Source organism: Pristiophorus japonicus, chromosome 14 (genome assembly GCF_044704955.1).
Source record: "Pristiophorus japonicus isolate sPriJap1 chromosome 14, sPriJap1.hap1, whole genome shotgun sequence".
Lineage (NCBI taxonomy): Eukaryota > Metazoa > Chordata > Chondrichthyes > Pristiophoridae > Pristiophorus > Pristiophorus japonicus.
In genome coordinates, this window is record NC_091990.1 from 131963801 (window position 1) to 131976293 (window position 12493).

At 42.4% G+C, this 12493-nt stretch overlaps 1 protein-coding gene across 4 annotated transcripts in view; it reads right to left on the reverse strand.

Annotated features, from left to right (window-relative positions):
* syt19 (synaptotagmin XIX) overlaps positions 1-12493 on the reverse strand; it is a 227625-nt gene that overhangs the window by 18491 nt on the left and 196641 nt on the right. The gene's annotated exons all lie outside the window — the stretch shown is intronic.

Below are 12493 nucleotides of genomic sequence, written 5' to 3' on the forward strand. Positions count from 1 at the left end.
CTGCGGCCTGGGATAGCAGCGGCTGCAGTCGAGGAGGAGAAACAGCAGAAGGCTGCCCTTGCTGCTCACAGAAGAAAACTTCATTTTTCCAGCTTTTTTGAAAAACCTGATGGATGTCTTGGAAGATGGAGCCTGGTGGATTAACTTTGAAGAATTTTTGAAGATTTTGGTTGATTTTGGGACCCAGAAACATCGATGGAAAAAGGTTACATTTTTAAAAATTTGATTGCCTGAATGCAGTTTAACATCGCAGGAGCAGCATTATTGGTAAGTTTTCATTTAACATTTTTATTTTTATACTTACTGACAGATAATGTAGCACTTTTAATTGTGCTGAAAGTTAAAGTATTAGTGAGGGAGTCCATTCTGCCGGAAATAGGAGCGTGCCAGCGCGAGTTTCTCCAACTGAAGGTAAGGCTTTTTCCTGTGGTGATTTTAGGTGTGCGCCGGCTTAAAAATATTTGTAGGGTGGAAACTTGACCTTAAGCCCAGAAATGGGGCAGGAACCTTCGCAGGTACACCAGTGCCAGAATGTATGGCACCAAACATTCTGGCGCTGGTAGTAGACGTTGGCGCCCCAACACTGGGAATCTTTGAACTGGGCTTCGGTGCCAAAAAGCTCACTGGGTGCCGAATAAACGATGCCCAGTGCTGAGGAAAATTTGGGCCCTTAGAAGAAAAGAAGAGCCCTAAAGATGAACAAACTTATTTGCTTTGTAGGATTTGGCAGATACCGAGACCCACTTAGCTGTGAGCTAAGTTAGAGGGAATGGAGGCCTCTCCTTGGTCTTCTCCCTCAACCAGGAAACTTTGGAACCATTACCTTGGGCCTTTCTTCAGGTGGCCCCGAGGAACAAAGGTAAGAGATGTGGACAGATGGAAAAATCTTCTGGGAACCCAGGCTCCACCTCCCTGCTGGCTTTTGCATGCGACAGGCAACGAGGGGCTGCCTGCAGTGGCCCTGGAGGAGGGAAGGGAGGGGATGGAAAATCCAGCTCACCGTTGTCTCCGTGACCCATTTCTGGCTGTTTCTGCTGCTATCCCGCCAGATCAGGAGTAGGATAGTGGAGGAAAATACAGCCCATTATCTGTCCCAGACAACAGATAGATCAGACCCGAGCCCTTGGTGTCATATATTTTCCCTATTTTGATTCAATATTAGTATTGATAATTAGTGGTGCTTTGGAACCGAAAGTAAGAAGTGCTATAAGTTGGATGTTCCCAAAGCTGACAATATCATGAGTCTCTTTATACCACCAGTAATTCTGAACATATTTCTCCCTTCCTCTGCTCTGGCTGTAACGCTATGCTATGGAAAGCAAGCTTATTGACCTGCACACAAGAGCTCCCTCTTCCCCAATAAATTATCAGCATTACCTATAAAAACGGATCCAGACTTTAGACTAGAAGAAATCAGTCCACCGAAAGACACACACATGGACATACTCTCACATATACAGTAGACCCGGGTACATGATTATTGGGGATCAGATGCCCTGTTATTATGTTGATAAAGATTAGGCATCTTTCAGAAGCCTACATAAAAAATGAAACAAATTTATCTCTGGACCATCAGAGATGCAGTACATTACAATAAACCAATCAGACTACAAGACAACCAGCTCATTATATTAAATAACTGTCGGGCTTGGATCATGCAGTGTATTAGATACTAACATTTCAGCTTTGCCAACTAGTTTCAAATCCAGCCTAAACTCGTGGAATGAAAATCCCCGCCATCAGCTGGCTGTAAAGGTCCTAAATGAAAAGCAGTTCACCTTCAATCCAGTTCCTACTTGGCATGGGCCACAGCACTAGCACCCCACAATTCAGAACAAAATTGGCTCTGAGAGTGAGAAAAAGAAAAATATCAGACTAACGGAGTAGAGGGTGCTCTTCTAAGGTTGGAGCTGAGGCACATTGTTTAGGTAAAATGAGGGAGCTTTACTCTGCATTTTACCGTACTACACCTAGCCTGGGAAGCATCGGATGTCTCAAATGAAAAGTGTCCAATTCCCAAAGCTAGCATCCATCACTTTAATGGGCACAAATATATCAAAGAATTAAACAAAAAGCTATCGAGCGAACTAAAAGTTGTAGTTAACTCTCCTTGTTGCTGTGGCTTCAGACACAGTTGGCAACTTACTTTCCATGTGGGTGGCAGACTAGCGGTGGGATATACGCAGTGGGATACAAACATTTTATGAAGGAACAGTTCAACCCAAAATGAAGATTAGCAGAACTGGAAAAAAATATCAGTATTTGCAGATCGATCCGAACTTATCCAATTTCTGGCCCTTCAGATTCTGAATCTGGCTGGTGCTTATCCCTACCTGGCAAATGCACAAATTCCTCAATATTTTCCAAGATTTATTTCATCTCTACCTGTGTTTGCCGCATTAATGAATATCTGAACAGAGTCTGAAATTTGTTTCATAGCCAACACGGCACCCACCCCCATTTCATAATATTAATAAGGTACTGTGTGCTGAACAACTTTAATTTTTACAAATCCCACTTAATCAACCTTCATTAACCTTTCAATATATCTTCCAGATGTCTATGAAATTGATATAGAGGAGGGTTATGTAGTTATAGCTCCCATGCTGTGTAGAATCATTGTCTTGTTTGGGGCTGAAATAATTACCTGATTAAATCTAAGTGGAACTAATTGCTTAGATTGAATTTCCTTGTGAAACTTTAAATGACTGAATGCTGGTAGAGTATTAAGTACATAATGGCCCAAAAATCCCAGTCGGCTACTTCCCACAGGCGATTGGGTAAAAAACTTAAAAAAGAAGCGCACTTACCTGAAGCTGCTGTGCCCTGGTCCTGAGGCCTCCATTGACTGTGAGTCGCAGCGCGTGCACGTCAGGACATGCGCAGGGCTGGAACTGCAGTCACATGGCTCTGGGCAGCCAATCAAGTAAAATATGTTCTCGTTCATAATAAAGGGAACTGAGTTTGAGTTCCCATTATTATGAATGAGAACCCCCCCAAACATCAAAAACATTAATAAAAAATAGAAAAACTACACTGCATATTTAACATTAATTTAAATTAAAGTTATTTATGTATTATTAAAAATATATATTTTTCCGATTAAATTTTTTTTTTAAATTATGCTTTAAACTAAATTTAATGTAGTGGGCAGGGTTTTTAAAAAATAAAATGTGATTTTTAATTTAATTTTTTATGTTTTAAGTGTGTTTTAAAACTCTTACGTTTGTAAAAGTCGGCTACGTACCTGCTTTTATCAGGCGCAAGAGTTTTCAGGATATTTGCTGGCAAGATATGGGTAAATGTCCAGGCTGTGGGGATACAGAAGATCTGTCAAGCTTGCGCTTGACAGACCGGAAAAGCCAGTTTTCAGTGCATGCGCATTGCGTGCTGAAAGCCGGTTTTTGCGATGCCTTCCCAGGTCTGTACACACTCAGTACGGACCCAGGAGGCCGGAATTTCTGCCCCAATAAAATTCTACTGTCCACCTGTGCAGGGGGGCGGGGACCTTGAGAGGAGAATGTAATTGTTTTCTGAATTTCCAAAGCTGAAATTTGTTCTTGCATTTTCTTATATTCAGGTAACATGTTACATAAGAACATAAGAATTCGGAGTCGGCCATTCGGCCCCCCGAGCCTGCTCCACCATTCAATAAGATCATGGCTGATCTTCTACCTCCATGTTCCTGCATGATCCTCATACCCCTTGATTTGCTTAATATCCAAAAATCTATCGCTCTCTGTCTTGAATATACTCAAAGGCTGAGCCTCCACAGCCCTCTGGGGTAGAGAAGTCCAAAGATTCACCACCCTCTGAGTGAAGAGGTTTCTCCTCATCTCAGTCCTGTATGGCTGACCTCTTATTCTGAGACTGTGACCCCTGGTTCTAGACTCCCCAGCCAGAGGTAACATCCTCCTTGCATCCATCCTGTTAAGCCCTGTAAGAATTTTGTATGTTTCAATGAGATCATCTCTCATTCTTCTAAACTCTAGAGAATATAGGCCTAGTCTACTCAATCTTTCCTTATAGGACAATCCCCCCATCCCAGGAATCAGTCTGGTGAACCATCATTGCACTCCCTCTGTAATGTATTTGCTTCATGGGTTCTTTGCTTGAATTCATAGCAACATAGTTGACTTATGAGCAATGGTTTAACAATCACACCAGGCTCACAATCACCTGCCTCATCGTGGATCCCCTGAGCCCAACTGGCTGGGGTTTTATTGGGTCTTGTGAACTGGTTAATTCACTTCCAACTCAGCAGCTCTACAAACCTGTGAGCATAATCGGATGCATACATTACACCCTCTATGGCAAGTATATCCTTCCTTAGGTAAAGAGACCAAAGCTGTACACAACACACCAGGTGCAGTCTTACCAGGGCCCTGTATAATTGCAGTAAGATATCTTTACTCTTCTACTCAAATCCTTTTGTAATAAAGGCCAATATACCATTTGCTTTCTTAATTGCTTGCTGTATCTGCATGTTAACTTTCAGTGATTCGTGTACAAGGACACCTCTGAACACCAACATTTCCCAATCTCTCACCATTTAAAAAATACTCTGCTTTTCTATTTTTCCTACCAAAGTGGATAACTTCACATTTCTCCACATTATATTCTACTTGCCATGATCTTACGCACTCACTTAGCCTGTCTATATTGCTTGAAGCCTCTTTGCATCCTCCTCACAACTTACATTACCACCTAGCTTTGTATCATCAGCAAACTTGGATATATTACATTTGGTCCCCTCATCCAAATCATTGATGTAGATTGTGAATAGCTGGGGCCCAAGCACCGATCCTCGCGGCACCCACTAGTTACAGCCTGCCAACCCAAAAATGACCCGTTTATTCCTACTCTCTGTTTTCTGTCCATTAACCAATCCTCAATCCATGCTCATATATTACCCCCAATCCCATGAGCCCTAATTTTGTTTAATTTGTTTTCAAATGCAGGGGATATGTTAGTCATTCCGAGCGATGCAATTTCCGGAGAATTCAATATGCCAATTTTCCCATGGACTTGCCCTCTGCACAGGAATTGTCCTTCGTTTTCATAAGCTTCCCTGGAAGCAACATTCCTACCTAATTGCCTTGTGTAGTCTCTTGTCTCAATATAATATGAATCCTGAATTGGTGATAATTATTGAATTTAGATTATACTAGTTGATTTTTTATGCATCGCACATGGAGAAAGCCAAGAAAAATATTGGTTTGGACTAGTTTGGTGTCTTTGTCGATTAGTTTTAATAAATAGTAATGAAATATATTTTTTTAATCTTTCAATTTCAATAAAATGACAGTTTTCCACATTGAAAAAGTAAATAGGTAGAACATTTTTAATTCAATAAAATATTTCTTGTTTTTGTGTTGAACAAAGTGAAATCTTTCAAAAAGCCTGCCACAACCAGGTCGATATTTAAAAATGCATCCAACTTCTGTCAAGCTTGGGAAGGTTTGAAGCTGTTTTCTGATGCCATCCATGGATATATAATTATTTCCACTGTTTGTCTATTCTCACAGACCAATTAAAGCACTCATAAATTATCATTGTGCAAAACAACATTCAAAATGAGTACGTTTATGTTTCAATTTGGATTTTGGTCTCAATCCATTTTTTAAATAGTTTTAAAATTAATTTTTCACTTTATCGAGGTGAGGGATGTGCTGGGGATGGGCACTCAGGTACAGCACAGTCAGCTGCACAGCAAAGCTCCTTTCATCTTGCCTTAGCCTCAACTTTAACAGAGTGCCTCTACAACACTAGTGTGGCATGTTCCATTTCCCACAATCATCACTGCTCACCAAATCAGTTTATGAATTTATCCTACAAGAATTGGGTGGTAGTTGATTCAAATGTATTTAATGTAGGACCATTATAGTAGGCCACACATCCCACCAGTCTAGTCTAGCTTCAAACACATATCTCAGAGGTTAACATGTAAACTCACCATGGCATTCAACAACAATATATATTTATATAGCACCTTTAATGTAGTACAATGTCCTGCAAAGGAGCAATGGATGCTGAGCAGTAATGGAAGAATGAAAATAGGTTGAAAAATTGGTTGCGAGGAGGCTTTTAAATACAGAGAATGCAATATTAAGGTGAAGGGATTTAGAGAGGGAGATCAGACAGTAGCGCTGAGGCAGCTCAATGCTCTGGTACAAATGATGTGCTAGAGTCTGGGCTCTCAGACTTGAGTGGGCGGAGGTAGGAATTGCACTGGGGAATGTAGGAGTGAGAGCCTGTGAGTGACTTTGTGGGGACAAGGGTGTAGTCTGAAGAGATAGAGGTAGTGGAGGGCAAAATGAGTGTGAGTTTGAAGTTAGAGTTGACGTTAGTAAGGCAGCGAGGGAGGAGTAACTGTTTAGAGGTGGGCAGGGTCAGGGATGGCGAGGGAGATGGAGAATTCATTGGAGACGGCTGTTTTGGTGATTGAAACCTCAAAGATGGTGAGGCCCCGCATGATAGCAAGGTTGAGAGGGTGATTAACGGTTTGGGTGAGGTTAGATGAGGACAGAGAAGTAATCAGAAAAAAGGGCCCGCAGAATTTAGATGAAGGTTGAATCACTCAGCGCAAAGGCGAAATGACAAATCCAATCCTTTGTAATCAGTATTTTCGTAGGATGTAACGTGAGGGGCATCCCAGTGAGCAGCCTGCATTCCGCTTGGTGCAGAAAGAGGAGTACACAGCTTGCAAGTAGTTTGAGGATTCACGGTGACTGGGTGACAAAACATGCAACAGTTACATGAGGCAAAGGAAGCCTTTATCTTTGGCAACCATCAGGTTGTAGCTGCAGCTTTGCAGGCATGGTAGTGAGAAGTAGGGGTAAGATGTGTTTCGGGTGCATTGCTAATGTGGCAATATGCTGTGGGCTGAGTGCTTGGTGTATGCATAATATAGGCATTCCCTTCCTTTGAGTTGGAGCACTTTAAACAACCCTACCTTGGCATTCTTCCTCAGCCCAGAGAACAGATTTTCTATTTGTATCCATGACCTATGGGCATGGGATGGGTGACTGCACTTTAATGCTGGCTACCTCTTGCCATGCGCACACAACCCATTGGAACTCTAAAATGGCAGCGAGGTTCTATCTATGTCCTCGGACCCGATTTGCATTAGTTAATGAAGCTCCTGCAAGATCCTTGTCTGCTTATTTCCTGGCCTGGGTCAAAATGGGAGAAGCCAGACATTGGCTGCAATGTCCAGTAAATCTCTTAGAAAGTTTGAGTATAGTACTACCCCAATCCCATCGAGAAATGATTCCATAGAGGGATCAAAATTGTATGCTAGAAATTCCAGACTGCTCAGCCATTCACATTCCACAATGAAGCTTAAGATGCAAAAATGCATTTTATTTTCATTATCAGCCACATGCCTGGGAGAGATGATCACGCCCGACTAGGTTTTGCCTGAGAACTGTTCATATGCTCCCACTGAATAACTTATTCCAAACCTGCCCTACAATTAATTCTTAACATACTAAGAAATAATTGTAGGGCAGGTTTTGATCCCTTTGTTTCCACACTGTTATTGTTACTTTTCGGCCAATAAATCCCCACAGATAAAGGTTAAACAGTTGAAAAAGGACATGAATCTTCTTTTCAATTTAGAACCTACAAGGTCTCTCATAATGTTGTTACCACTTGAGATCTAAACCATGAATATAGTAATGACGGGTCTTCTCGTTGCTGTTTTAATTTCTACACATTTTTCTCTGTTCTCCCTGCTCCTCCCTGCTTGTTCGATCCTCCAACATACAGTCCTCTTCATTCTGATCACTGATCCTCTTGGGCCTTTTTACAAAATATTATTATTTTCTCAACCATTGCATCTATTGTTTGACTATTGCTTCCTTAGAATCATAGAATCAAATTTTACAGCACGGAAGGAGGCCATTTCGACCCACCGTGTCCGCGCTGGCCAACAAAGAACTATCCAGCCTAATCCCACTTTCCAGCTCTTGGTCCATAGCCCTGTAGGTTACAGCACTTCAAGTGCACATCAAGTATTTTTTAAATGTGGTGAGGATTCCTGCCTCTGCCATCCTTTCAGGCAGCGAGTTCCAGACCCCTACCATCCTCTGGGTGAAGAAATTTCCCATCAAATCCCCTCTAAACCTCTTACCAATTACTTTAAATCTATGCCCCCTGGTCCTTGACCCCTCTGCTAAGGGAAATAGGTCCATCCTATCCAGTCTATCTTGGCCCCTCATAATTTTATACACCTCAGGTCTCCCCTCAGCCTCTTCTGTTCCAAAGAAAACAACCCCAGTCTATCCAATCTTAAATAATTGTGAAAACATACTCAAATTCACTTCATTGTGAATATTACTTTTGTTCACTCAGCACAGCCTTTCCATTGCCATCGAGAAACAGTGTCCTCTAGTGCCCTTAAAACTATTTGTCTTTCAGCTCTGTTACTAGCCTTTTAGGATATGTTGTTAATCATTAGCTTTCTCATACCTGGTGTTTATCAGCCTATTATAATGGCTGAATCGATAAGCAATTAATTAATGTTAAGTTCCACTCAGAAAAATGTGCTTTACTTTTTTTAAAGATTTATTTTTATGTGCTCCTGTTATTTTCCTTGCTCTTTCGGGTTCAACACACAATTTGAATCACGAGAATGAAAGCTGACCTGACCCAAGCCTGTACCAGTGCAACTCTCTCCACCCCCACTCCACTCAATAATTATTTCCCGATATTTTAGAGTTTGGGAAGAAAAGAAATATTCATTAAGTGATAAAAATGAACCTGGTTTCCTCGCTTATAGTTTTCATCGCTGCAGTAACTGAACCTTGAAGGGTTTGTTTTACTAAAGGAAGATAGGAGAACCACTTCTGATAATCTCAATCACACATCACTGTGATTAACCTAGCTTCTCTTTGGGTGTACGAGTAATTACACCATTATTGAGCTGACAGTGTACATTAATAAGTGTACACTTTGGTGTATGGACCTAGTCCTTCAGCCATACTATTCCTTCCTGATTGCCCTCCTTATCTAATCAGGGTTTTAATGCCTGCACAGTTCCCATAGGAGCATTAAACTTTAATAAGCAGCTGTACTTTTGTTAGCACTGGAAGCCGCCACAAAACAACACTCACATAAAGCAGAAATCACTGTGTATGTTATAGGAACATAGGAACAGGAGTAAGCCATTCAGCACCTCGAGTCTGTTCTGCCATTCAATGAGATCATGGCTGATCTGCGACCTAACTCCATATACCCGCCTTGCCCCATATCCCTTAATACCTTCGGTTAACACAAATCTATCAATCTCAGATTTAAAATTAACAACTGATCGAGCATTAATTGCCATTTGCGGAAGAGAGTTCCAAACTTCTACCACCCTTTGTATGTAGAAGTGTTTCCTAATTTCACTCCTGAAGGGTCTGGTTCTAATTTTTAAACAATGTCCCCTAGTCCTAGAATCCCCAATCAACAAAAATAGTTTCTCTCTCTCTCCTCTATCTCCCCTATCCCCATCATTTCTTGAAAACTTCGATCAAATCACCCCTTACCCATCTAAATTCTAGGGAGTACAACCCTATTTTGTGCTAAGACACAAAGATAGGATCTCATTTTCTAATCAGCATCCAGGCACTGGAACCAGTATTCTCAACTTGCTCAACACTGGAGCAGTGAAAGAATACAGTAAAACAGGAGAACAATTAGCCTTGTTGTCTGTGAGCATTTGATCTTAGAATCCTTTAAGTTATGTTTAAGCATGTCTCTTCAGATTTTTGAGACGTCGCAATATTCATTTCTGCCTTCACATGTCTATGTTGTCTGTGAACGGTCTCCAGCAAGTTTTAATTCCTTTTTATTATCTCTCAGTTTATCTCTTTTCACTGCCTTGGGCTAATGTTCCATCTATCCACTCATCATCATAGGCAGTCCCTCGGAATCGAGGAAGACTTGCTTCCACTCTTAAAATGAGTCCTTAGGTGGCTGAACAGTCCTATTTGAGAAACATAGAAACATAGAAACATAGAAATAGAAACATAGAAACATAGAAACATAGAAACATAGAAAATAGGTGCAGGAGTAGGCCATTCGGCCCTTCTAGCCTGCACCGCCATTCAATGAGTTCATGGCTGAACATTCAACTTCAGTACCCCATTCCTGCTTTCTCGCCATACCCCTTGATCCCCCTAGCAGTAAGGACCTCATCTAACTCCTTTTTGAATATATTTAGTGAATTGGCCTCAACAACTTTCTGTGGTAGAGAATTCCACAGGTTCACCACTCTCTGGGTGAAGAAGTTCCTCCGCATCTCGGTCCTAAATAGCTTACCCCTTATCCTTAGACTGTGACCCCTGGTTCTGGACTTCCCCAACATTGGGAACATTCTTCCTGCATCTAACCTGTCTAACCCCGTCAGAATTTTATATGTTTCTATGAGGTCCCCTCTCATTCTTCTGAACTCCAGTGAATACAAGCCCAGTTGATCCAGTCTTTCTTGATAGGTCAGTCCCGCCATCCCGGGAATCAGTCTGGTGAACCTTCGCTGCACTCCCTCAATAGCAAGAATGTCCTTCCTCAGGTTAGGAGACCAAAACTGTACACAATACTCCAGGTGTGGCCTCACCAATGCCCTGTACAACTGTAGCAACACCTCCCTGCCCCTGTACTCAAATCCCCTTGCTATGAAGGCCAACATGCCATTTGCTTTCTTAACCGCCTGCTGCACCTGCATGCCAACCTTCAATGACTGATGTACCATGACACCCAGGTCTCTTTGCACCTCCCCTTTTCCTAATCTGTCACCATTCAGATAATAGTCTGTCTCTCTGTTTTTACCACCAAAGTGGATAACCTCACATTTATCCACATTATACTTCATCTGCCATGCATTTGCCCACTCACCTAACCTATCCAAGTCGCTCTGCAGCCTCACAGCATCCTCCTCGCAGCTCACACTGCCACCCAACTTAGTGTCATCCGCAAATTTGGAGATACTACATTTAATCCCCTCATCTAAATCATAAGGAACAACAGTCCCTTTCACAGGTGGGACAGATAGTCGTTGAGGGAAAGGAAGGGTGGGACAGGTTTGCCACACACTCTTTCCACAGCCTGCGCTTGATTTCTGCATGCTCTTGGCAATGAGACTCGAGGTGCTCAGCGCCCTCCCAGATGTACTTCCTCCACTTAGGGCGGTCTTTGGCTAGGGTCACCCAGATGTCAGTGGGGATGTTGCACTTTGTCAGGGAGGCTTTGAGGGTGTCCTTGTAACGTTTCCTCTGCCCACCTTTTGGCTCGTTTTCCGTGAAGGAGTTCTGAGTAGAGCGCTTGCTTTGGGAGTCTCATGTCTGGAATGCGGACAATGTGGCCTGCCCAGCGGAGCCGATCAAGTGTGAACTATGAATGGGAGGAATTTCTATGTCTATCCCTTGAATTAACATGGTAGAAATTCCAGTCTGCTTCGCCAGTTGTGCTTGTGTGAATCATGTGATCAAAGGTCAGAATATCAGGTAATCAGGCCTGAGGCCTGTGTCTCAGGCAATTCTAAGTACACATTATTTTGTGGTGGTATGTGAGCCTCATTAACGAGCACCAAATTATTTTAAAATATTTAAATTGAGCGAAGGTGCAGATACCTGTATTTTTCCCCACCAGAATTGTGCTATTTGCTTTAGATTGAGCCAAGGAAAGCTCCATGTGCAATGGGACTCTATGGCCCCAAGTTTCCACACGCGGCAAAACAGGTGCCCCTCCGAGTTGGGCGCCTGTTTTTCGCGCTGAAAACGGCGCCTGAATAAAAACGCGGTATTCTCGAGCGCCTTGCAGCTCGATGTCTGCTTGGCGCGGCGCACAGGGGGCGGAGCCTACCACTCGCGCCGATTTTGTAAGTAGGAGGGGGCGGGTACAATTTAAATGAGTTTTTTTGGTGCCGGCAACCCTGCGCATGCGCGTTGGAGCGTTCGCGCACGCGCAGTCTGAAGTAAACATTGGCACTCGGCCATTTTAAAAAGTGCTGCAGAAAAAGTGAACATTTGTTTATTGAACCCTTGCAAAGGCTTGTATTTTAATTTTCTTGATATTTCTGTGTGTGAGGGAGTGCATTCTGTAATTAAAGATAGACTGTGATAAACGGGACACATGCACTTGTTTGAGACTATTCAAATTCTTTGTAGCTGTTCAATTTTTAACATTTTTTAATAAAACCACATTGCCCTTCCGAGATCAGCACTGAGGCTTCTTGCAGCTTTCTCCCCCAGACGTCCGTCGGGCCCGACGGCAAACCGCTGTCCGAAAGGCCTGCCTGAAGCACTTTCACACAGGTAGGAACATGGTTTATTTTTTCTTTGCTTATAAATTTTTATTCAGGTTGGATTTATTTGTATAATATTTGTATAAGTATAACTAAGAATTTATTGTAGAATTTAATGACTTCCCTTCCCCCCCCCCCCCCCACCTCGTTCCCGACGCCTCATTTGTAACCTGCGCCTGATTTTTTAAAGTGTAGACAAGG